This window comes from Balaenoptera physalus (genome assembly GCF_965194825.1).
Source record: "Balaenoptera physalus genome assembly, chromosome: 4".
Classification (NCBI taxonomy): Eukaryota; Metazoa; Chordata; class Mammalia; order Artiodactyla; family Balaenopteridae; genus Balaenoptera; species Balaenoptera physalus.
Window position 1 is genome coordinate 26,285,491 of NC_138891.1, and position 25,153 is coordinate 26,310,643.

Consider the following 25,153-nt stretch of genomic DNA (forward strand, 5'->3'; position numbering starts at 1 on the left):
AAACTACAGGCCAGTATCACTGATGAACATAGATGCAAACATCCTCAACAAAATACTAGCAAACAGAATCCAACAGCACATTAAAAGGATCATATACTATGATCAAGTGGGGTTTATCCCAGGAATGCAAGGATTCTTCAATATATGCAAATCAATCAACATGATACACCATATTAACAAACTGAAGCAGAAAAACGATATGATCATCTCAATAGATGCAGAGAAAGCTTTTGACAAAATTCAACACCCATTTATGATAAAAACCCTCCAGAAAGTAGGCATACAGGGAACTTTCCTCAACATAATAAAGGCCATATATGACAACCCCACAGCCAACATCGTCCTCAATGGTGAAAAACTGAAACCATTTCCACTAAGATCAGGAACAAGACAAGGTTGCCCACAATCACCACTATTATTCAACACAGTTTTGGAAGTTTTAGCCACAGCAATCAGAGAAGAAAAAGAAATAAAAGAAGAAGTAATGCTGTCACTGTTTGCAGATGACATGATACTATACATAGAGAATCCTAAAGATGCTACCAGAAAACTCCTAGAGCTAATCAATGAATTTGGTAAAGTAGCAGGATACAAAATTAATGCACAGAAATCTCTTACATTCCTATACACTAATGGTGAAAAATCTGAAAGTGAAATTAAGAAAACACTCCCATTTACCATTGCAACAAAAAGAATAAAATATCTAGGAAAAACCTACATAAGGAGACAAAAGACCTGTATGCAGAAAATTATAAGACACTGATGAAAGAAATTAAAGATGATTCAAATAGATGGAGAGATATACCATGTTCTTGGATTGGAAGAGTCAACATTGTGAAAATGACTCTACTACCCAAAGCAATCCACAGATTCAATGCAATCCCTATCAAACTACCACTGGCATTTTTCACAGAACTAGAACAAAAAATTTTACAATGTGTATGGAAACACAAAAGATCACGAATAGCCAAAGCAATCTTGAGAAAGAAAAACGGAGCTGCAGGAATCAGCCTCCCTGACTTCAGACTATACTACAAAGCTACAGTCATCAAGACAGTATGGTACTGGCACAAAAACAGAAATATAGATCAATGGAACAGGATAGAAAGCCCAGAGGTAAACCCACGCACATATGGTCACATTATCTTTGAAAAAGGAGGCAAAAATATACAATGGAGAAAAGACAGTCTCTTCAATAAGTGGTGCTGGGAAAACTGGACAGCTACATGTAAAAGAATGAAATTAGAACACTCCCTAACACCATACACAAAAATAAACTCAAAACGGATTAAAGACCTAAATGTAAGGCCAGACACTATCAAACTCTTAGAGGAAAACATAGGCAGAACACTCTATGACATAAATCACAGCAAAATCCTTTTTGACCCACCTCCTAGAGTAATGGAAATAGAAACAAAAATAAACAAATGGGACCTAATGAAACTTCAAAGCTTTTGCACAGCAAAGGAAACCATAAGCAAGACGAAAAGACAACCCTCAGAATGGGAGAAAATATTTGCAAATGAAGCAACTGACAAAGGATTAATCTCCAAAACATACAAGCAACTCATGCAACTCAATATCAACAAAACAAACAACCCAATCCAAAAGTGGGCAGAAGACCTAAATAGACATTTCTCCAAGGAATATATACAGATTGACAACAAACACATGAAAGAATGCTCAACATCATTAATCATTAGAGAAATGCAAATCAAAACTACAATGAGATATCATCTCACACCGGTCAGAATGGCCATCATCAAAAAATCTACAAACAACAAATGCTGGAGAGGGTGTGGAGAAAAGGGAACCTTCTTGCACTGTTGGTGGGAATGTAAATTGATACAGCCACTATGGAGAACAGTATGGAGGTTTCTTAAAAAACTAAAAATAGAAGTATCATATGACCCTGCAATCCCACTACTGGGCATATACCCTAAGAAAACCATAATTCAAAAAGAGTCATGTACCAAAATGTTCATTGCAGCTCTATTTACAATAGCCAGGACATGGAAGCAACCTAAGTGTCCATTAACAGATGAATGGATAAAGAAGATGTGGCACATATATAAAATGGAAAATTACTCAGCCATAAAAAGGAACGAAACTGAGTTACTTTTAGTGAGGTGGATGGACCTAGAGTCTGTCATACAGAGTGAAGTAAGTCAGAAAAACAAATACCGTATGCTTACACATAGATATGGAATATTAAAAAAAAAAGAAAGAAAGAAAAGAAAAAAAAATGGTCAGAAGAACCTAGGGGCAAGACGGGAATAAAGATGCAGACCTACATGAGAATGGACTTGAGGATATGGGGAGGGGGAAGGGTAAGCTGAGACAAAGTGAGAGAGTGGCATGGACATATATACACTACCAAATGTAAAATAGATAGCTAGTGGGAAGCAGCCGCATAGCACAGGGAGATCAGCTCGGTGCTTTATGACCACCTAGAGGGGTGGGATAGGGAGGGTGGGAGGGAGGGAGATGCAAGAGGGAAGAGATATGGGAACATATGTATATGTATAACTGATTCACTTTGTTATAAAGCAGAAACTAACACACCATTGTAAAGCAAGTATACCCCAATAAAGATGTTAAAAAAAAAAAAAACTTCTACATCTGTCACTTTGCCCGTGTGTGAGTATATTTACAGGATAAATTTACTGGAAGTGGGACTTGTCCCTGGTGGCACAGTGGTTGAGAATCTGCCTGCCAATGCAGGGGACACAGGTTCGAGCCCTGGTCTGGGAAGATCCCACATGCCGCGGAGCAACTAGTCCCATGAGCCACAATTACTGAGCCTGCGCGTCTGGAGTCTGTGCTCTGCAACAAGAGAGGCCGCGATAGTGAGAGGCCCGCGCACGGCGAAGAAGAGTAGTCCCCACTTGCCACAACTAGAGAAAGCCCTCGCACAGAAACGAAGACCCAAGACGGCCATAAATAAATAAATAAATAAATAAATAAATAAAAAACCAACTATATGCATTGTCAATTTTGTCAGATTTTGCCAAATCTCAGCACCAATTTTGAGGGTATCTGTTTTCCAACATGTTTCCTAACACAGCATGTTATTAGGGTCCTCTTGCCTGCCACCCAGTAAAGCCAGTCTATTGACACCTGGTTGTAGTGAAGGAAAGTACAGTGTTTACTGCAGGTGTCAAGCAAAGAGTACAGGCGGCTCATGCTCAAAAGACCCAACTCCCTGATGGTTTTCAGGGAAGCGTTTTTAGAGATAAAATTTAGGGGTAGGGCTGCAGGGTGTGTGACTTTCTTCTGATTGGTTGGTGGTGAGGTAACAGAGTGGTGTTCCAGGAATCTTATGCCAGGCTTCTGGTTGGGGTCTGAGGTCCAAGTTTGGTTCCGTAACAAAACCTGAGTGAAAAGTGATTCTTTCTGTTATTTTCTTCCAGTGTAAGCATAATCTGTAGGTTTTGTTTGCTTGCTTGTTCACTTTTATTCACCTTAGAGTAAGTACCTTACAGTAAATTATAGACTAAGATTGAACGGAGTTAATAACGTGAGTCTAAACACTTTGGTATAAAAAAGGGAATATTGATTGTTTCTCCTGCATGAGTAAAACATAATCTGGAACTAGATGTGTGGACAAAATGAAAGATAACTAAGACTTGTTATCATTAAACAGATACATTAAACTGCAAGTAGCACAGTGTTCCCTTTGTGCAATGAGAGCATTCATACTAGAAAGAAGAGGGTCTTCTGGGCAACATGCTAATGCTCTCACTGGCCCTCTATGGCTTCCCTCTTTGAGTTCTTTTTCCCACTCTCACTTGTAACACAAAAGTGAGTTGTAGCTAAGATGTCAGCTTTTGATGCTTAAGATTTTGCTTTCACCAGTGTGGAGTTTAAACAAGGGTCCTTTGAAACCCAAGAGCCTTACAAATGCTGACATGAATGGCAGAACTTGGATATTAATAGCTCTTGAATGTGTGATGGCAGGATGGGAAAGGCAGGACCACTGACCAAGACAGGAAGGGGTGCTTCCAGATAGGGACAGCCAGGCTAGCATGGACCTTCAGGGTTGAAGATAAAAATAAGGAGCAGGGTAATATTTTCAAATATCACCCAGTGTCATTTCTGTGCAACTCAGATGTTTTTTCCCTCTTCAGCTTTTCATCATAAAGACAAACCCAGAAAAGCAACAAAGTGGTAAGACCTGAAGTTAAGAAGACTTGTTTGAACTTTTTTTCCTAGCAAGACTTTTTTTTCGTACTAATAACCTGACTTTTCAATGTTTTTATCAAATATCCCACAACTTGGTTTTCACACATCAGGATCTAAAGCTGGAAGATCAGACAAGGAGGAAAAAGGTCAAAGCTCAAAAGGAGAAAGCTCATCCAGAAGCTAGAGGGAGAAAGTGAGTTTCCCAAAAGTTCTCGGGAAGGCAGGCTCTGGAAAATTAGAAAACAGTGGGACAAATTCCCTTCTCTCCCTGTGAGGACCCTGGATAAACCATCAGCCTGTCATTACTGCCTCCGACAGCCTTGGCAAGGCAAGGTAATGTAGCAATGCTTGTAGAACCAAGGTACAGACTTGTACGTAGGTATGGGAACAACCTCATAGGGTCCAATTTCTCCTGTGGAGAAGCAGCCAAGGGTTCCTGTAACTGTGAAGAAGGGGTCCCAAGGAGACCTGAGGTCAAATGAGAAGCCCACAGTATGAAGGAGCCTGACAACTGGGGGAAGTGACAAGGTCCATGGACATTCTGACCTTGACACTTACAGACTGTGGGCAAAGTACTTACTCTCTCTGAGCCACAGTTTCCTTACCTGTCTATCTATCTCATAGAGGTGGCATGAGGATTGCACAAGCTAGTACCCCTCAAGTTGTTAGAATGCACGACCTTGCACATGATATGTATTCAATAAAAGCTGGTTGTTATAAGCATCAGTTGCACACACTGCCCTGAACACCGGGTGAGACCATCCTCACTCCCATAATTGATGCAACAGGACCCCAGTCACTAAGGGGCCAAGAGACACTGAGGCAGATGTGGCAAGTGGTCAAATGAAGTGAGATACTGTAAGCAGGTCCAGCAAGAATGAAATGACACGTCTCTAGAGCAAACTCATAAAGCATATCTCCCAGATTTACATCAACCAAAGAAGGAAGTGATGGAATAGCACAGTGTAATTGCTATTTTAAACTGTATGAGATAGAGGCAACATCGGCTGACAAATCAAGTATTTTCTACCATAAGAGGCATGGAAGAATGTAGAATAAAATGGGACCAGTTATTAAAAAAATAAATAAGAAAAGGAAGTTCCTTTTTATGAACATCTGAGCCATAGACGTGAACTGAAATCTTGTTATAAGGTTCTCTGGCCTTGTTTTGTAGGAAGGTAATTTAATTTTATGCACATTTGATTCACATTCATTAATTCACTGGTCCACACCTGTCTGTGGAAGTGTTAAAGACTGCCAGCATTCATTGATCAGTAGTTCCTCTGTCAATTATAATGATTTTAAAAAATAAATTTTATAGGCTTTTCTGATTCTAAACATAATAAAATTTGAAATTTAAACAAAGTATAATGAAGAAAATTTAAATCACTAGTTATCCCACCAACCACAATTAACCACAGGTAACATTGTAATGATTTACTCCAATTTTAAATTTATGCATATGTATTTTTAATTATAATCATACGATATCTAAAGTTTTGTATTTTGTTCTTTTACTTAGCAGTTTCCCAGAGGTAAAAATTTGTTTGGAAATCATGGTAATACCTATATAATATTCCATCATGTGAGTAGACAAACAGGTATTAAACTTTTCCCCTATTGTTGGACATTTAGATTGTTCCCGATTTTTTATTATGATTAATAATGCTATAATAAGCTCCTTTTACCTAAATCAGTAAGTATGCATATTCTGGATTTATAGTTGAAACTACTAAATCTTAAAATGATATGAACTTCACAAAATTTACATTCTTTTTTCCAAATTTTTTTCCCCCAAATATTGTCTAAATATACATGACCTCAAGCAGTATATGAGAGTGCCCTTATCAACGAGCCAATGATGAACTGTATCCTTTCTTTAAAAAAAACTCTTCATAATTCATTGGTCTTTTTTTTTCTAGTCATCCATCCATTAATTCATTCCTTCAAAAAAAATTTAGTGAGGGTCCGCTCTGTGCTAAGCACTGTTCTGAGTGATAGCGATAAACAAAGTTCCTGCTCTCACAGAGGGCAAGGGTGTGAATAAGGTCAGAAATGCATCCACAACCAGATGGCATAAGGCTTTCTGTGCCATGGCGTGTAAGGCCTTTGGATTTCACTTTTAAATGTAAGGAAAGCCATAAAGAAAATTCAGGTAGAGCAATGACATGATCTTGTTTACATTTTTAAAGGATCATTCTACTGTTAGTAGTGAACAGCACATAGGCAGACAAGAGAGGCATCCATTAGCCTAAACTGCTATGCTTTTGGGCCAGGAAATTGGTAAGTGGTTTGTACAGGGGAGGTGGGGTACAGGTGGTGAGAGGTGGACTCTAGATTATTATTTGTAAAAGTGTTTTTTTTTTACATAATTATGTAATGAAGCAGCATCTGGACCTATGGCTCTACCAGTTAATGCCGGACCTCCTCCTCCAGCTCTCAGAATCAGCTTCATGTGCCAGGTTCACCATGGTGAAGGGCTCCAGTTACCTTCCAGGTCACCCACGTCATTGAGGTTGGAGGTGATAAGAAAAAGAAATGCAATTTCCAGTCTTTCCCTGCTCTCCCCCACTTAAGACCATCTTTCTTTCCCATTTGTCAGCTCTGCTGACATGAGGCCAGCACCAGATGCAGAAACAACTGCTGTACATTGATTTCTCAACTGGTTCCCACAGTTGTGTAAGGTCCAATCCTTGAATAAATCCCTGACTCTCATCACTCATAATGGTTCTGCTTCATTGACAGAACCCTGACTGGTAAAATGTCTCTACATTTATTCAATTTTTTCTTTACACCTCTCAGTAAAATATTGTAGTTTTCATCATGTGTGCTTTACACATTTCTTGATAGGCTTATTCTTAGCTATTTTATGTCTTTTGTTGACATTGAGAATGGGATCTTTGGTTTCCATATTGTGTCTTCTAATAGGTAAACTTAGAGAAATTAATGTTTTGTATATTTTATATGATATCTGGGCACTGTAGCAAACTCTTATCAGTTCTAGAAGTTTTTTCAGTACTCTTTACACCACTTAGGAAAGGAGAAAGTACTGGAAGTACTATAACTATGCCCTTAACCCTTAGGCATATTTCAGCCTGTTCCAGGATAACTCCTTTATGTTCCTTTTCCATTCTCCCTTCTTTTTCACCCTGGCAGGAAGTGTTTCTCCCACCTTCATTCTTCAGCAAAAATCTCAAGCTTTTTTCAGTTGTTCTTTGGAAAATGGTGTTTATAAACTCTCCCATGATATTCCCCTGCTGAGAAATAAAAAGCAACTACCCTCCAGACTCCCGATTTCTCCCAGTTTTACCCAGACCTTGGAATGGATTATCCAGTTCAGCCCACATTAAAAAGCCCTTAGTGTTTCTTTTCAGCCAGTGATAATCAGATCAAATTGCAGACTTGAAATGTAAATGACCCTGAATCTGAATGAACTCACCCCTGGTGAAATTTCAGCCCCACAGAAAATTGGGTCTGCTTCAGTCGGAAGATCCAGTACTGAGCCGAAAGAAAACAAGAAGGCTAAAAAAGGGGACAAAGATTAAATAAGCAAATCATAAACACTCAAGAAAAAGAATAATTTTCCTCAGTCCATGAGCCTATTAAAAATTCAGTTCTTAATGACTGGAACACAACAGCACTGCTTACATAAAAAGGGCTATTCTTCATCCACAGCTCCTCTTAGCTGAATCACTGAATCACACAACACAAATCATACTTTAAAATGTAAGTTAAAAAAAAAAAAAAAAGAATAAATGGTTTTGCTGAATGAAAGTACTGTGCTTCCTTTAAAAGAGATGGGAGCAAAAACCTTTCTATTCACTGGGACCATGGGCCAAATCAGGCCCAGCCCTTTTTATTGTATGGGTTGCAGGCTAGAAATGGTTTTTCTTTTATATTTTTAAATTGTTGAAAAAGAAAAAAATCAAATGAAGAATAATATTTTATGACATATGAAAATTATATGAAATTCAAATTTCAATGTTATTAAAAGATAAACTGATTCATATTAAAAATTTTAAGAGTTTATTCGAGCAAAAATTGATTCAAATGGGGCACTGCCAAACCAGAAGTGGTAAGAACAGCTCTGCTGACAGGAGCTCAGGAAAGACTTTTATAGAAAAAAACGTGGAAGCAAAGAGAGGAAATTATTGATGGGTACAGCTTAAAGCCTAGTTGGCTGTTTGCGATTGGTTGGCCTTAGGTTTCAATTTCGTACATTTGTGGTATTCTAAGCCTTAGATTTGGGTTTGCTTGTGTAGGCAGTCACAGCATTAGGGCTACCTCAGCCTGATGGCTTCCTTGCTTAATTAATTTAACAGTGTTCATAATACAATTTCATTGGAACACAGCCACACTCATTTATTTACATGTTGTCTATGGCTAGTTTCACGTTACAACCGGAGTTGAGTTGTTGCAACAGAGTATGGCCTAAAATGCTTACTATCTGGTCCTTTACAGACAAAGTTTGCTGACCCCTGGGTAGACTAGTTTCAAAACCTTGGCACTATTGATATTTTGGACCTCCCTAACCACCCTTCCATCCCTTATGAAAAAACATCTCCAGACGTGGCCAAACGTCCCCTGCAGGGCAAAAATCCCTCCTGGTTGAGAACTGTCACAGGCCAAGCCCACTGGGGACTGAGGTGAGGGGAGTAAGATGGAATCTAGGTGATAAAATCTTACACCTAAGTTATGGATTAGCATCCTCAGCACAGAACCACTGTGCCCCATACCCCAACTTGGCAGACCATGTGCAGAAGCGCTGCCCACAACACTGAAGTCCAGGGTGGCAACTGCATACTGTGTGCAGAGATGCTGTGCCCAACACGTCAGTCTGGAGCGCTGTGAGCAACATGACTGCAAAGACCCGTAGGAACTCCATCCATCCTTCCCTCCGTAGCAGAGAACCCTATAAAGAAGCCCTGCCAGCATGTACTCTAGAGAACACGTACTCTAGAGTCAAGCTCGCACCTCTCCATTCTTTGATCAAAGGATAAAGCTTTCCTTTGCTTCTGAATGGAGCTTGATCTCATTCTATTTACTTGATTGACACTGGGCAGAAGAACGCTTCTTGGGGGCCGACTCAGACTCAGACAGGTCGGTAACAGAACCACTGCTGTAAATGATGAAAACACCACCCCAGTAATTTTCACAAGGCTATAAGGATGATTCAGGTTGTTAAAGACAAAAAGGAGGAAGGGAAGGGAAGGGAAAGAAAAAGGAAAATGTTACCTTATCTCTTGCTGAGTTTTTTAAATACTATTTTTAACTTTAAAACTCCCCAAGCAAAAAATGTATAATAGTGTTTAAAAATACAACTCACGTGGACTCTAGGTATGCAGAGATTGTAAAGTTACTTCTGGTTCTCAAGACATCAGCCTTCCTCTTAGCAGCCCCATTAATATAATGTAGCACCTCCTACTTGCAAAGACTTCTTACATGTTAATTTTCTGATAAACTTTCAGTTGTATGAGGAAGTTGCTACGCATTTATTTTGCTAAAGGCCCTGGGCCTTATTTCTTTGGGTTCCAGAAAGTTCTATTATGAAAGAGAATTTCCCCAGTCCCTTCAGTGAGAATTCACTCTGTGGAGAGTCTTTTCCCTCAGAATTCTTTTTGGTTTAACTTTGTTGAAACTTTCCTGACTTCAGCTAACCCTTGCTGTGACCTCAAAGACCAGCTTCCCACCTGTCTCTTGGGGTCCCAGATTGAGTTTAGCCTGGCATTTCTGGAAATTGTGCAGTGGGCTCAGTAGCAGCCTGTTTCCCTGAGGACTAAGAGCCTCCTGAGGGAGAACGCATGCTGAGAGAAGTAGATGCCAGACACAGGGGGCTTAGCCAGGAACACCTGAAGGGAGAGAAGACTGTGAACACAGTGAGTTGTCTGCCATGCACATTTGTCTCTGGGTCCGGTCCCCACTTGACTGGGACTCATGTCCCTAAAATAAACCTGGAAGAGCTACCACCCTAAACCATCATAAGACACTGGGCACTTGTCTATCTAAATAACAAATTTTGACACCTAAAAAAGGTTAAATTTTCTATTTTAATTTTCAAAAAGCTAAAAACATAATTCTTATACCAATATAGTGAGCATGTGTCAAATAATTTTTTAATTCCGTAATGAAGGAACTAACATCTGTTTTGAAAAGCTGGTTCAAAATAGAACATGAGAAACTAATACAACAGATCCTCATTACTCGCAGATTCCATATTTGCAGATTTGTCTACTCACTAAAATTTATTTGTAATTCCAAAATCAAGCCTTGCAGCACTTTCGTGGTCATCTGTGGAGTGTTCAAGGACACACAGAGGTCATGTGCAGAGAGGCAAAAAATTTGAGTCTCCCAACATATAAGCTCCCGGCCAAGGTCAAACAAGTGCATGCTCTGACTTCTTGTTTCAGCTCTCATATTGTAAACAAGTGTCCTTTTTGAGGTCTATTTATTGCCACTTTTTTTGCATTTTTCTTGGTGATTTTACTGTTCAAAATAAGTCCCACATGCAGTGTTGGGAGTCTATCTATTGCTTCTAAGCTCAAGAAAGCTGTGATATGCCTCACAGAGAAACTCTGTGTGTTACATAAGCTTCGTTCAAGCACGAATTATGGTGCTGCTGGCTGTGAGCTCAATGTTAATGAATCAACAGCATATACCAAATAAGTTGCCCTTTAAGCAGAAACACATATAAATCAAGGTTAGATATTGATTAAAATGTGACCAGAAGCTTGAAGGAACCTAACCCTGTACTCCCTCTAGGAGCAATGGTTCAGTATTCACTAATTCAGCGTTCAGAGTGACCTTATAGAACGTAACTACCACAAACAATGAACATCAATTGTATATATATTCAGAGAAAAGAAAAGAATGCTGGAATAAATTTCAAAGTTAGATTTTAGAAAATGGTCAGTGACTACTAGGACAATAAAACTTTTGTACTAGACAGAAATCATTGGCAGTTTATCAATCTTTTGTAAGTTAACATCCAACTTTACATAGTCTAAGACTTAATCAATAGGAAATAGAAAGTCGAACAAAGTTATAGTCCCCTGGAGCACCAGCTGCCCCTTAATCAGGCTTGGTAGGCAATGCTCTAGAGTTCAGGGTTCCTCAGCCTTGGCACTACTGACACTTTGGGATGCATAATTTGGATAACTGTCATGGGGGGGTTATTCTGTGGTCTGTATGATGTTCTGCAGAATCTCTGCCTCTTCCCACTGGACACCAGTAGCACCTACCCTCCCAGTCATAACAATTAAAAGTGTTTCCAGATATTGCCAAATGACCCTGGGGGACAAAATTGCCCATGGTTGAGAATCACTAGTCTAGTACGATTTTGAAAAAAGCACACAGTTACCTGTTGCTTTTTCTTCTGTTTTAGATTTTTTTTCTTAATACATTCATAAAAAGAGGGAGAAAGATGTACTTTTCCCGCCATAACACACAGCTTTGAAACTTTAAAACATGTACCATAATTTGTAGTCATGTCTATAATGCTTCACTAGTTATATTCTGTCTCACCCATGGTGGTAAATGAAGCACAGTGCCAGGAACACAGAAGACATTCAATAAACATTTCCAGTAGGAAGTCATGAAGTTTGAAGGTTCCAGGATCTAAGCCTGGTGTGAAGTATAGTATTTGGGGATGGAGAGGACAGGTACCTTAGGAGAGACAGTCTTACTGAAGCTGAATTATAGTTGCCCATAGGAGGTATCTGCCTGCCATCTCCCAGAAGCACTGGAGGGCTGCAGTCTGAAAGGGATGAGACCCTGAATGAGCAGGAAAGGAGAGATCTAGTGGAAATTTAACTCCATTTATAGAACAAGCTGCTAAGGCCTAGGGGATTAGGTGATACTGACATCAGCCAGTGATACTGTCCCAAGGATAGCTCTATGAAAGTCATATGGTCTTCCAGAGATCAGAATTTGGAGATAGAATGGGTACAATTCCTGGCTCCTCCACTGATTAACTGAACCTCTTAGAGCTTGATTTCTCCATCTATAGAATGGAAATAATAATAGTGCTGTTATGAACTGAAATGTTGTCTTCCAAAATTCATATATTGAAACCCTAATGCCCAGTGTGATTGTATTAGAAGATGGGGCCTTTGGGAGATAATTAGGTTAGATGAGGTCATAAGGGTGGGGCCCTCATAATGGGATTAGTGCCCTTATAAGAAGAGATACCAGAGAACTTGCTCATTCTCCCTATCCAAGTGCACCAAAGAAAGGCCATGTGAGGACACAGGGAGAAGGTGGCTGTCTGCAACCCAAGGAGAGAACTCTCATCAAACATCAACCCTGATGGCACCTTGATTTTGTACTTACAGCCTCCAGAACTGTGAGAAATAAATTCTTGTTTAAGCCACCCAGTTTATTGTATTTTGTTATGCCAGTCTGAGTTAAAACAAGTATCAACCTCATAGCATTACTGTAGGGATTAAAAGAGAAATATATGCACATTTCCTAGCACAGTGTCTAAGAATTCTCTACATCTTAGCAAATGGCAAATATAAGAACTCTCTACAGTTTAACCAAAAAAGACAGAACCTGAAATGACAGTGGATAGAGGCTGACTTGGAATTGCCCCCTATACACAGTATTCCTTTCCTGTTTGGGATCCAATGGTGCATTTATAGCAGCAAAAGTTGATATTCTTACTAATTTATTTTGAAATTAGAACTGTGAAGCAATACCAGTCCCCAATATGCAGTTTGATTATTTTTATAGCTATCAATTTCTATAACTACCAAAAATGTATCAGGCCCAATCTATAATAATAGATAAATAATAATCCAGTGTTGCTTTTGAAGGGATGCTGCATGTTGTATTCCATTTATGCCACACCTAATAGAGCACCCAATAGAGCCATATATTATGTGACTTGACAGTTCATCTATGTGCAGAAAGTGAGAAGTTGGGGCCTCTGCACAAATAATGTAAAGCTTAGTCTGAGACTAAACTTGGTAAGTTCTGTGTCAAATAGTTGTGTGGTCTGGACACAGCAGGATATGAATTAATGATCCAGTGTGAACACCATACTTTAATAATAGGGACATTTTCCACTTTCTTTCACAGTGGTTTATCTCACTGTCAACATCTGATAAGTATTTATAAACCTTATTTATGTCACCTTCTCTTTCTACTCTCAGGTCCTTTAAGTATAATGACCAACTCCTTCCATGTTTCTGTGAAAATGGCCAGAAAATAATTCAGAAAACAGACATTATTTTTGGCTATGCTTAGAACTTCAGTCAATAAAGAACAGGCCAAAGCCAAAATGAAGGGTAATTTTGAAAGGACAAAGTAGAGCATTATATGAAATATTCCAGATACTTTGGAGATTTCCCTGACAAGTTTCTAAGAAGACACTTTGTCCCAATAAATACGTTATTTGGGTAAGTGTATGGAAAAAAAGTTTGTTTATAACATTTGGATGGTAAACATTTCTGATTGAGAACATTTGTTTTAAACATCTTGGCCATTTATACAAAATGGCCTTTTGTTTGGGAGAATTGAAGAACAATAATAATTTTTGCAAAAGTTTTCCACTGTTGCTTAAATGAAAACATGTTTATAGAAGTGCAGCAGCTGAGTGTAGCCCTAAGCTCTAGATAAAATGGAGGTCAGCTGAACCAGGGTACCAGGTCCCCTCGCTCATAAACTCAAAACAGCTGTGCTGGCAGTGCTGGATGGGCAGAGGATCAGAGTCATGGGCATGATCTTGGCCTCCTGCCCCAGTCCTCTTCCAGAGCTAAATCACAGGGCTTATAAGTGACCTTTTGAAGTACTCTCCCTGTGGCCGTGGAAAGATGTACAGGTATAAAGAGAAGGGTTAGTGCCCTAAGCCAATCCCTGAAAGCAACTTAGTCAATGAAGCATGTAGGAATTTTACCCTGTAGCCCCAGATGTGCAAGAATGTCATTTTCTTTATTCAAATCATAATTCAATCTCCGTCTTGATTGGTCAGAGCTGTTGGGAAATTCAATCTCAGGATTATTAGGTCCACTCACCAGGGTCATGGGAAAGTCCTGGGGATCTTACACAGAGAAGAACATTTCAAAGGGTGAGAAGCAGCCAGGAGTTTGGTCCCTCTTTGTTATGTGCGTTAGCAAAGCCCACATGTCCTTTGAGGTCAGGGGCACTGCTCCTCTTTGGGAGAAGGCAGGAGACTCTGATGCAAGCCATTGTCTGACATCTAGTAGGTCTCAGGTCCCTGGGACCTCTGACCCCTTCTCAGCCTGAGGAAATTGTTTTCCTTTCTTATGCTGCTTCTGAAGTATTCTTGGGACACTCTCCTTCCTACCTTACCTCTCTCACGGGGGTTCTCTAAGTGTGATTTTGAGAGTAGCAGCAGCAGTACTGGGGGAGCTTGTGAGAAATGGAAATCATCAGAATCTCGGTGTAGACGACCAGAAGGAAGTGTTTTAACAAATCCTCCACGTGACTCTGATTTGAGGCTACATTTTGAGAAAGACTGACCTAGCACAATGCATTCAATTAACTCAAAGTTTTGAAAGCAAGAACTTAGGTAATTTCTGTTTTTAGCCTTCAATATAGCACCCCACTCCAACTCAAGGCCACAGAAGGAAGAGGCCTGGCTATGATCAAAAAATAAACACTCAACATAACACATAAGTGTCTTGCACAGCAAAGGATCTGAATAGACATTTTTCCAAAGAAGACATACAGATGGCCAACAGACATATGAAAAGACGTTCATCATCACTAATCATCAGGGAAATACTAATCAAAGCCACAATAAGACATCACCTCACACCTATTAGAATGGCTATTATTAAAAAGACAAAAGGTAACAAGTGTTGGCAAGGAGTGGAGAAAAGGGAACACTTGTGCACTGTTGGTGGGAATGTAAATTGGTGCAGCCACTGTGGAAAACAGTATGGCGATTCCTCAAAAAATTAGAAATAGAACTACCATATGATCCAGCAATTCCACTTCTGGGTATTTATCCAAAGAAAATTGAAAACACTAACTCAAAGAAATATATCATCCCCATATTCACTGCAGCATTACTTACAATAGCCAAGATGTGGAAACAAACTAACTGTTCCTCTGTCGATGGATGAATGGATAAAGAAAATGTGGTATATATAAAAGAGATAGTATTCAAGCATAAAAGAGAATAAAATCTTACCCTGAAGGCATTACACTAAGTGAAATAAGTCAGACAGAGAAAGACAAATACTGTGTGATCTCAATTATATGTAGAATCTAAAAACAAGTGAGCTCATAGATATAGATTTCAGATTGGTGATTACCAGAGGTGGGGCATGGGAGGTGGGCAAAATTGGTGAAGGGAGTTAAAAGGTACAAACTTCTAGTTATAAAGTAAAAAAGTCATGGGTATGTAACACAAAATATGGTGACCATAGTTTGATATACCATATTACATATTTGAAAGTTGCTAAGAGAGTAGATCTTAAAAGTTCTCATCACAGGGAAAAAAAACCTCTGTAACAATGTATGGTAAAGGATGGTAACTAGGCTTATTGTAGTGATCATTTCCCAATACACACAGACATTGAATCATGCTGTACATCTGAAACTAATATATTATATTTCAATTATATCTCAATTAAATAAATAAATAGGTACTCAATAAACTTTTAGAGAATAAAAAACAAAAACATAAGCACCCCTCTGATTTTTCTGAAATTGGAAAACAAAAACACAAATGAATATCTCAGTAAATATTTTAATAAATTATCTGGCCACAAGGATTAACTTTAACGATAATAGATTTCTGAGCAAGCAAGTTCCAGGAACAATGAGATGTGGTACAGTTGGGGTGATCTGGGGTCAGGAATGAGTCTAGGAAAGTGAGATAATAGATGAAGGAAAGGTGCTACATCAACTATGGGGAAGAAAAATGTCATTTTCCTGGACCAGCATGAAATTCTAGAGAAGTTGGTCATCAAAATCTTTATTTCCAAAAGTGAGGCCTCAGGATAGCTCTGCAGTGGTGATCATAAAAAGGCAGTGACTTACACTGCTCAAAAACAAAGTGCAAAGCATAATAAGCCCTGACTGTCCTGAGGCTGTAACAGACAAATTTCCACTCTTCCCTTTCTGCATGTGAGTGCAGTTGTACCTGCATATGTGGCCACTTAGCTGTGGGCTACTGAGTCCCAGGCCTCCTTGCATCCAGGTGTGACAATGGAGTGTGAACAGAAATGATGTGCGTCTCTCCAGGCCTGGGCCTTATACATAGCCTCCTTCCCACTCTTCCTTTCTGTGAACTGGAACAGGTTGCTGCTTGTGATCTACCTTTGACCATGCAAATGAGGGCGACAACCTACAGTGGAAGCCAGAGGGAAGGAAGCTGGGTCCCTGAATAGCCATGTGGTGCATAGCAGCTCAGTAACCCACCCTGGAACACTAGATAAGCGAAATAATTTTCTTTAATCCCCTAGCTTATTGGCTTCTTTGTTATAGCAACTTAGATTTTCATGTAACTAATAGAAAAATCAAGGTCCCATGTGAAAAATCAAGGCAATGCTTAGAATTCATTGAAGCCCAATAACACCAAAGCCCACACAGCAGGTGCTTCATAAATAGTTACTAAGTGAACAAGTGTGGCACCATGAGGAGCTGCTGGGGCAAGAGATGCCAACTGTCTCATAAAATAATCTGCCTGAAAGTAAATCTAAGTGGTGGGTTGCCATCTACAGTGAGAAGAACAAACAGCACACAAATAGCAACAATGGGTTAAAATCAAATGGGAATCTTTGTGTGTACAATGTAGAAATGATTGCTAATTATACAGCAGTCATTTAAGTGACTTGCAGAGAGTAATCAGAGTCACTGTCATTTTCCAAAACAAAAGATTTATACACACACAGACACATACAGACAGGTAAATTCTTCTTTTAACAAGTTTGATGAGACATCAAGATTGCTATTCTGTTCATGGTCCATAAAATAATGAAAATCCATTGCTACAATATGCAGATTGAATACAAAGTAGCTTTTTACGTACTCTGTAAAGGCAGTTTTTGGTAGTATATGGCATATAACTCCAACTCCATTTGCTGAACCTTTTGAGGGCCTACTATGTTAGAAGTATTGCAAAGAAAAATTCAAAGATACCAACAAAAACATTAATAAAGATATCAGAGGGAGAGAATGTTATATAAAATAGAGGTTTACATTTCTAAGAAATGGCAATTAAGGAGTGCCTGAACCATTCTGGCTATGTCGAAACTTTCTGTGGTGTCTGTGATTAATGCCTATCACAGAAGTTGTTCCGACACTTAAATAAAATAACATACATAAGGTACACGGTGAATTAAATGAGCTCCAGAAAATGCTAGTTCCTTTCTTCATACCCTGTAATATAGTATTTATTTTTTTATAAATTTATTTATTTATTTATTTATTTATTTTTGGCTGCGTTGGGTCTTTGTTGCTGTGCACAGGCTTTCTCTAGTTCCGGCGAGCGGGGGCTACTCTGTTGCAGTACACAGACTTCTCATTGCGGTGGCTTCTCGAGCACAGGCTCTAGGCACGTGGGCTTCAGTAGTTGTGGCACACGGGCTCAGTTGTTGTGGCTCGCAGGCTCTAGAACACAGGCTCAGTAGCTGTGGTGCACGGGCTTAGTTGCTCCGTGGCATGTGGGATCTTCCCGGACCAGGGCTCGAACCCGTGTCCCCTGCATTGGCAGGCGGATTCTTAACTACTGCACCACCAGCGATGTCCCATATCCTATAATATAGTATCTTAAAAACTTGAAATAATTTTAAAAATGTTTCATTGGTGATGTGTTCTAGAGCCATAAAAATAGTTTTACCTATCTCAAGCCCAACATATATGCTTATGTTAACACACACGCTCCATCCAGAGCAAGCAAAGAGTAATGCATTTTGCAAATCAAAGGATAATTGGCTATGATGGATATCAGGGTTTTCTGATGTAAGCCAGAAAACTCCACTCTGATTATTTATGCTGACAGCTGATTTACTGGAAGGAAATCTAGTAGCTTAAGGATCCACAGAAAGCTAAAAAATGATTGCTCATTTATATTTTTGCCTAATCATGGGGACAGCTGTTATAATGTCACTGTTGGCATGGCCACCTTGGGACACAAGATATGTCCTTAAATAATCTTCAGTGGTTTCCTTGACTACTTCCTAGTGCCAGAGCCAGTTTCTGTACCAGCCCAGAGCTGCTGGGCCCTCATGCTCTCAGGCCTGAGCCACTTGCCTGGCTTCCTAGACACATAGCTCCAGAGATGGAGCATGCTGTTTCTATGGTGCTAAACCTTTGCTGCAAACATCATCACATCTCCTATTACCATCCACCTTATCAGTCTCCTCTGAGATGGGATTAGGTGTTGTATGTCCAAAGCAGCTCCAGGGCCAGTCCAATCTGTCCACACATACTGAGCCTTCCCCAGAGCTGCCCCTGAGGGCAGGTGATCACAACCAAAAAGTGCAGGAGATTAAACACCCAAATGAGGAGGACTTTGATCTACAGGAGATGCAAGATAGGAAGAAGCTGACAGGTAATTCTTCCTCTTCTCTGCCGCTGCTGGGCTGTTCTGAGACAGACCTCCGTGCACATACTGTGGTCATGTCTCACATAACTGAGCTACCAATGGCGTCTTCTTGAAAAGCTGTGGCCAGATCTGTAATGCATCACTTTGTATTTTCTTTCCCTCCTGCTCTGCTTCACTTCCCTTTTCCTTCTCACTTTTGTTTCCCTGGCAGACAAAAAAACTTGGCATCTAGGGTTTTCTTCCAGGCCCTTTTATTGAGGGAACCAGTGTTACATCAGTGTCACAACCTTAACTTTCAAATTTCCAGGCTGGAGCAGTCAGTTAGTTGATATTGGGCTACAATGCTCATGTCCCACGCCGGTGAGCTGGGAAAAGGCACCTCTGCCTCACCTATGATGCTATGGTGAGAGGTGGGGTCCTGCTTCTCATCTATTTGGAATTAACCCCAAACAGGAAAAGTGTTTGGATTCTGAACAGTCACAGAGGTGACACATTTCCCCTCTGAACGAGCTTGGCCTTTGGAGCTCCCTCCCCTCCCCTGGGTTTCTCCATGTGGGGTGTCTTCCCTCTATGCAGCATCACCCCAAGGTATCTCCTCCACGTTCACCTCCTGACCCTGCCAAATCAGTTTTCACCTGTTCTAGACTCTCTGCTTCTGATATGCTTGTTGTTCCCATTTTCCCCATTAGACCAAATATTCCATATTGACCCATTCTTACTAGCTTCCCTCATTCCCAAATCAGAATTCATTTCTCCTTTGCATTTCACAGTCCACAGGCCAACCAGCCAGCTCTCACACCTAGCCCTGGCATTGGTCCCTTGTCTCGGTTAGCATTCCAGTTCTTTGCTGCCTGAAAAGTAAGAGTAGATGGTTTCAGGTATAAAGAGAAAATGCTGGACATCATACATCTTTCAGGACAGAGGAAGATTAAGCCAGATTCAGCAAGGATCCAATTCTTTGGATTTGAACAAGGTGACCAGACATCTCAGCCTTGTTTTTAAAAGAAGTGTCTGGGGAAAAGTCTTGGACTGCTTTCAAAGGGGACTTGCTGATAACTGTAGATGCACTAGACTATAGTGTCTATGTAGTCATCTATATTGCTGCCCAGTTTGGTGAAAATATACACTGTGTGTAATTGTTTAAAAACATCATTCATTCATGCAAACAGAAGTGGTAATGTTCTCTTTAGCCAGTCCTAACCTGCTCTGATTAGTAGGTTCTCACTTTCAAATACTTCTGGGGATTTCCAAGGTATGCTAATGAACTGCATCTTTCTCTCATGACCACAGATGCTGTGTATGGTTATGCAGGTCTGTAATGTATAGGGGAACCACACATAAAGGGGAATCATTCCCACTGCGGACATCATAGAGTTATTACAACACTTTTTCTGGCAGATAGACGTAAAGTGTTTTGTTTTAACAAACTAAGGTATCAAGAGTTTAGCTAAGCTACTCCATAGTATTGCTGCCTCAGCATCCGTTTTGTTCAGCCAAGCAGCCTGCAGTAACCTTAAATGGACACTAGCCCTGTCACACAAGTACATGCCCCAGATAGCAGCCAGTAGAATCAGAAGCAAAAGTCAGTTCCCGAGGGGCTTCCCTGGTGGCGCAGTGGTTAAGAATCTGCCTGCCAGTGCAGGGGACACGGGTTCGAGCCCTGGTCTGGGAGGATCCCACATGCCGCGGAGCAGCTAAGCCTGTGAGCCACAACTACTGAGCCTGTGCGTCTGGAGCCTGTGCTCCGCAACGGGAGAGGCCGCGACAGTGAGAGGCCCGCGCACCGCGATGAAGAGTGGCCCCCGCTTGCCACAACTAGAGAAAGCCCTCGCACAGAAACGAAGACCCAACACAGCCAAAAATAAATAAATAAATTAAAAAAAAAAAAAAAAGTCAGTTCCCGATAAGACTTCCCCAACAGCCCACGTGATCAAGCCCTCTGCCTCCCAGTGTCTGCTTGCCTTATGCACCCCTTAGATAAGACCCTCATGGACTCACCAAAACACAGCTCTTTTGGTTTGAATTGGTCAATCTGTCCTTTACTTGGGAACCCCAAAGCACCCCACCAGTGCTTAATAAAGGCATGTGCCCAAGGTCCTGTCTCTTTCTCTCTGACTTGACCTCCCCATGTGGCCCCTTGAGATGTCCTGGTCACTTCCTCCAGGACCTATGAGTAATAACTTCTCTATTTCAGTTTCTCTTGGGTCTGTTGTTGAACTGCAGCTCATCATCCAGAACCCTGGGCTGCACTTAACAAATGTTCATTTGTTTATGTAAGTATATTAGATCAATTTCCTGGCAAAGGTAAGTAAGGGGTACTGAAGAATGGGCACCTTCTTCTAATTTTTACAAGGGTGCCGTAAGAGCTAGTGGCAGCTCTTCTTTTTCCCCATACAATTTCTTTGGGTTGGTTTAGACATTCTCTTTAGAAAAAAATTGTTCCAGCAGGGGTCTCTCTCCGCACATGGTACAAAAAATTCTTAGATGTTGGAATGGAATATTTTCATTTTGCTTACCAATCTTACAATGTAAATGGATGTGGTTGCAAAATATATCAAAACTCTTTTCTTACACTATTAGAAAACCATTGAAAATAATATAGTAGAATTTATTCTACTATATTATAATATAGTATATTATAAATATGTAATATAGTGTTCCATATCGTGATTTGGATGATTAAGCAGGTATGTTCACTATGTGATAATTCATCAAGCAATGCATTTACAATATGATTTTTAGGTAGTTTTCTGTTTATATATTATACTTCACAAAAAGGTTTATTTTTTTAAGATATAATCCATAATTTGACTTCTATTTGCATATTCCCCTCACTTTTTTGTTTCATTTCTTAAGTATCTAGAATATTAGAAATGGGCTATTTTATTTATTCATTTCATTGAATTTTATACATAGTTTATAAATTATGATGCTTGGTGTATGTGTTGGTAGAAAAATATGGAAAAATTAAAACCTAGCTGTAATATTAAAAAGAAAAATGCCACTTGTTTGAGAGTATTATCCAGGAAAAAGCTTTGCATTGGTGTTTGAATCACAGACTTTGACAAAGAGGCATTATCACTGTTGGCATCCAAGCTCTTGGGAAGGATCCCAAAGACCAGATGGATATTTGCCCTGTGATATGCTCTGGGGCTCGGTCTGTACTTCTGGTGGGAACAGGTCAGAAGGGGTCAATGGCTACTGAAAACGTGGACCTTCCTAAAGAGTTTTGTTCATCTCTGGGGTCAACCAGTTGACTTTTTCTGAGCAGAAGAGAAATGGCCACAAACCACCCCTTGCCAAGTTAGCAAATGACACCTAAAATACAGTGCTTGAGAGAAATACTTGGCATTAAAATAGAAAACAGCAAAAATTAAAATCCTATTTAAATTCTTGTGTACAGATTTATGCAAAGCACCCAGACTGCTGGTTTTATTTCTATGTTTTAATCTCAAGCTTTTGTTATTTTTCTTTTACTTTATTTCTTTATGACTGCACCTATCACATCTTTCCCTGTCTCTATTTTCATTCCTTCTTTAACCTCTCATTTCTCAAAATCTTCTCTTAATTCTAAAAAAATGTAACAACATTTTAGTGGCATCTTTTCATAAAGTAGATATTTTCCATTTACAAAAATTAATATTGGTCCATTAGAAACTTCAATCTGTCTGAGCACTAATAAAACAGAAAATATTAAGTGAAAATGTTTTATTCCAAATGGCATCGCCACTTACTTTTTAATAATATTAGAGTAATTACCTTAATTCTCTCTTGGAAGAAAACATCCATTAAGATACTTTAATGAAGGAAATATATATTTGTAATGGACCAAATGGCAACATGCCCTTGTCTGAAGCAATCACACTGTCCAATAAAGGAAGATCCACATTTAAATGTGGTGCCTCTGAACACCAAGTTATTACAAGAATTCCTAGTCAGAAGGATGCTATGCCAAAAGCACTCCATAAATTGGTTTACCCTTTCTTACTATCTTGTGGCCTCATTCTAAATATTTCTTTATTAGTAATGGTAGTGTGCTGGATAGTTCCAACAATATAGACCTTAATATCTTATGTTTATCTCTGGGCTATTCAAATCAATAAATATTACAAATCCTTCATTGGAAACACTTTTTCACCATTTTATCTTTACCATTTTATGTTTCTTCCTGCCTTCCTATTTCTTATGTGAGCCACGTCTCTGCCCTCTGGTTTTTTTTTTTTTTATTTTATTTATTTACTTTTGGCTGAGTTGGGTCTTTGTTGCTGTGCACGGGCTTTCTCTAGTTGTGGCGAGCGGGGGCTACTCTTTGTTGCAGTGCGCGGGTTTCTCATTGCAGTGGCTTCTCTTGTTGTGGAGCACGGGCTCTAGGTGCGCGGGCTGCAGTAGTTGTGGCATGCAGGCTCAGTAGTTGTGGCTCACGGGCTCTAGAGCACAGGCTCAGTAGTTGTGGCACACGGGCTTAGTTGCTCCGTGGCATGTGGGATCTTCCCCGACCAGGGATCGAACCCGTGTCCCCTGCATTGGCAAGCGGATTCTCAACCCCTGTGCCACCAGGGAAGCCCCTCTGCCCTCTGTTTTGTTTATTGTTTCCTTTCTCTCTTGTTTGTTCAGCATCTGTACAATCATTTCTCTTTGCTCTGCTCCTTGCTTCAGCCTCATGTTCATTTCAGCCTCCACATTTTTTCCTTCACAAACCTCTTTGATTCCAGTTGACAGTTTAAGGGTTTTTTTTCTTTTACTTTCCAGAGGCTCCTGTTGCCATAGTGATACTTGATGAAGACCATGACTGCTTCCATTGGCACTCTGGTTGCTATAACAATGCCAGTTAGCCGAGAATTCTGTGGAAACTTGTGAGAAGGATGCTAGCTTACACCTTTGTGTGGGACAGCCTGCCAGGAAATGTTTCTTAGTTAATGGTTGTTTGTAGCAGTAAAACTCGAGGCCATAAACTTAAGGGCGGCCCATTCAGGAACTGAAAAACCAAGACACCAATGTTTGTATCTTCACACCCTGAAAAATTTCTCTCCCTTCCCTGTCTTTGTTTGTCTTCCCTTCCTATTCTAATTATTCTTGATATTAAAAACATACCTGCTATGGACTGAACTGTGCCCCCACAAAATTCATAAAATTGAATCCCAGTCCTCAGTGTGACTGTATTTGGAGACAGGGATTTTAGGAAGTAACTAAGGTTAAATGAGGTTGTAAGGGTGAGGCCCTGATCCAATAGGATTGGTAGCCCTATAAGAAGAGGAAGAGAAAGAGATCCTTTATCTCTCTTTCTATCATGTGAGGACACAGCTAGAAGGCAGCTGTCTGCAATCCAGGAAGAGAGTCCTCACCAGGAACTGAATTTACCTGCACCTTGTTCTTGGACTTCCCAACTTCCAGAACTGTGAAAAATTAATTTCTGTTGTTTAAGCCACCCAGTCTATGGTATTTGTTATGGTGGCCTGAGCTGACTTATACAATACTTTAATATTAACATTTATAGATCTTGTTAAGTGCTTTTGCTTTCAGAGACATCAATTTCTGGAAATATACCCAAATAAGAAGTTATAGACTATCGCAATGTACATTATCAATATTTCATTCTTGAATACTAGATGAACAAGAAGAAAAAGATGACAACATTTATTGCCATTTTTGTGATCCTTTTTGTTGTTGTTAACAACTTTCTTATTCTCAAGAAAATATAAAGAAATGTGTAATTATCTTTGCCTTTATACACACTATAACTCACAAAAAGCTGGACAAAGTATTTCTTTTATTTTGTTGCAATTGTGTCACCTCCCTAGGCTGTAACGCTAAGCAGCTTACAAACATTCACACTGGTCTTCTCATTTGTGCCAACTCGTGTGGAGTAAGGAAGCAACTATAGCATCAAAGCTTACTCAAAGCCTCCTCAGGACTGATGTCAAAAGAGCTAAAACTGCTTTAAAAAAAATAAGGTCCATAAAAAAATATCTTTCTAGTGACAGGTGTTCCAGTACACAAAATGCCAGAAGAATGTCAAAAACTGACCATACACAACCAGAAGGGAAGAAGAAAACCCTGGCACATTACAAAGTCTGTTAGTAAAGGACATCAAAACAGAAATTTTGCTAATAAAGAGGTTATGGAGCAGCTAATTCATTGGCCGCTACATTTGCTTCTACCAAAGGATGAGGCACTATCATGTTGAAAAAAGCAGTGTCAATATGTTGTATTATCAATGCATAATTTTACAGAAAATTTTGGAGTGTAAATACTCTGAAATTGTTTGAGAATTCTTAGGGATTTCAAGGAAAATAAAGGTGCTGCTTGTAGAATGATACGGAAAGTAGTTTCTAATTATAATTGTTTTACTTGTGCTATAAAACCAGCTGATTTTTTTTCTATTATAATGATTGAACAAGAGCATCTGTGTTAGTATCATTAATAATGCTAACAATAACTTCCTATAAT

General features: G+C 39.7%; 1 protein-coding gene and 1 pseudogene across 20 annotated transcripts in view; one reads left to right on the top strand and one right to left on the bottom strand.

The window, feature by feature from the left end:
• Nucleotides 1-25,153, bottom strand: part of SLC9A9 (solute carrier family 9 member A9) — a 683,127-nt gene that overhangs the window by 573,707 nt on the left and 84,267 nt on the right. For 10 of the 19 annotated variants that reach the window (XM_082461227.1, XM_082461222.1, XM_082461226.1 and 7 more), the window contains one exon: nucleotides 7,625-7,707. The exons of 4 other annotated variants lie outside the window; for them this stretch is intronic. The gene's annotated coding sequence lies outside the window, so the exon portion shown is untranslated. Of the gene's footprint in view, nucleotides 1-7,624; nucleotides 7,708-11,847; nucleotides 11,939-12,045; nucleotides 12,185-25,153 lie in introns of all 19 variants that reach the window. 5 more of the 19 variants (XM_082461225.1, XM_082461220.1, XM_082461231.1 and 2 more) reach the window with 3 other exon arrangements.
• The window catches only part of LOC309659599 (cytochrome b5 domain-containing protein 1 pseudogene), a 45,846-nt pseudogene continuing 39,221 nt past the window's right edge, over nucleotides 18,529-25,153 (top strand). The window contains exon 1 of the transcript in view: nucleotides 18,529-18,712. The product of the transcript in view is annotated as a cytochrome b5 domain-containing protein 1 pseudogene (transcript). The remainder of the gene's footprint in view (nucleotides 18,713-25,153) is intronic.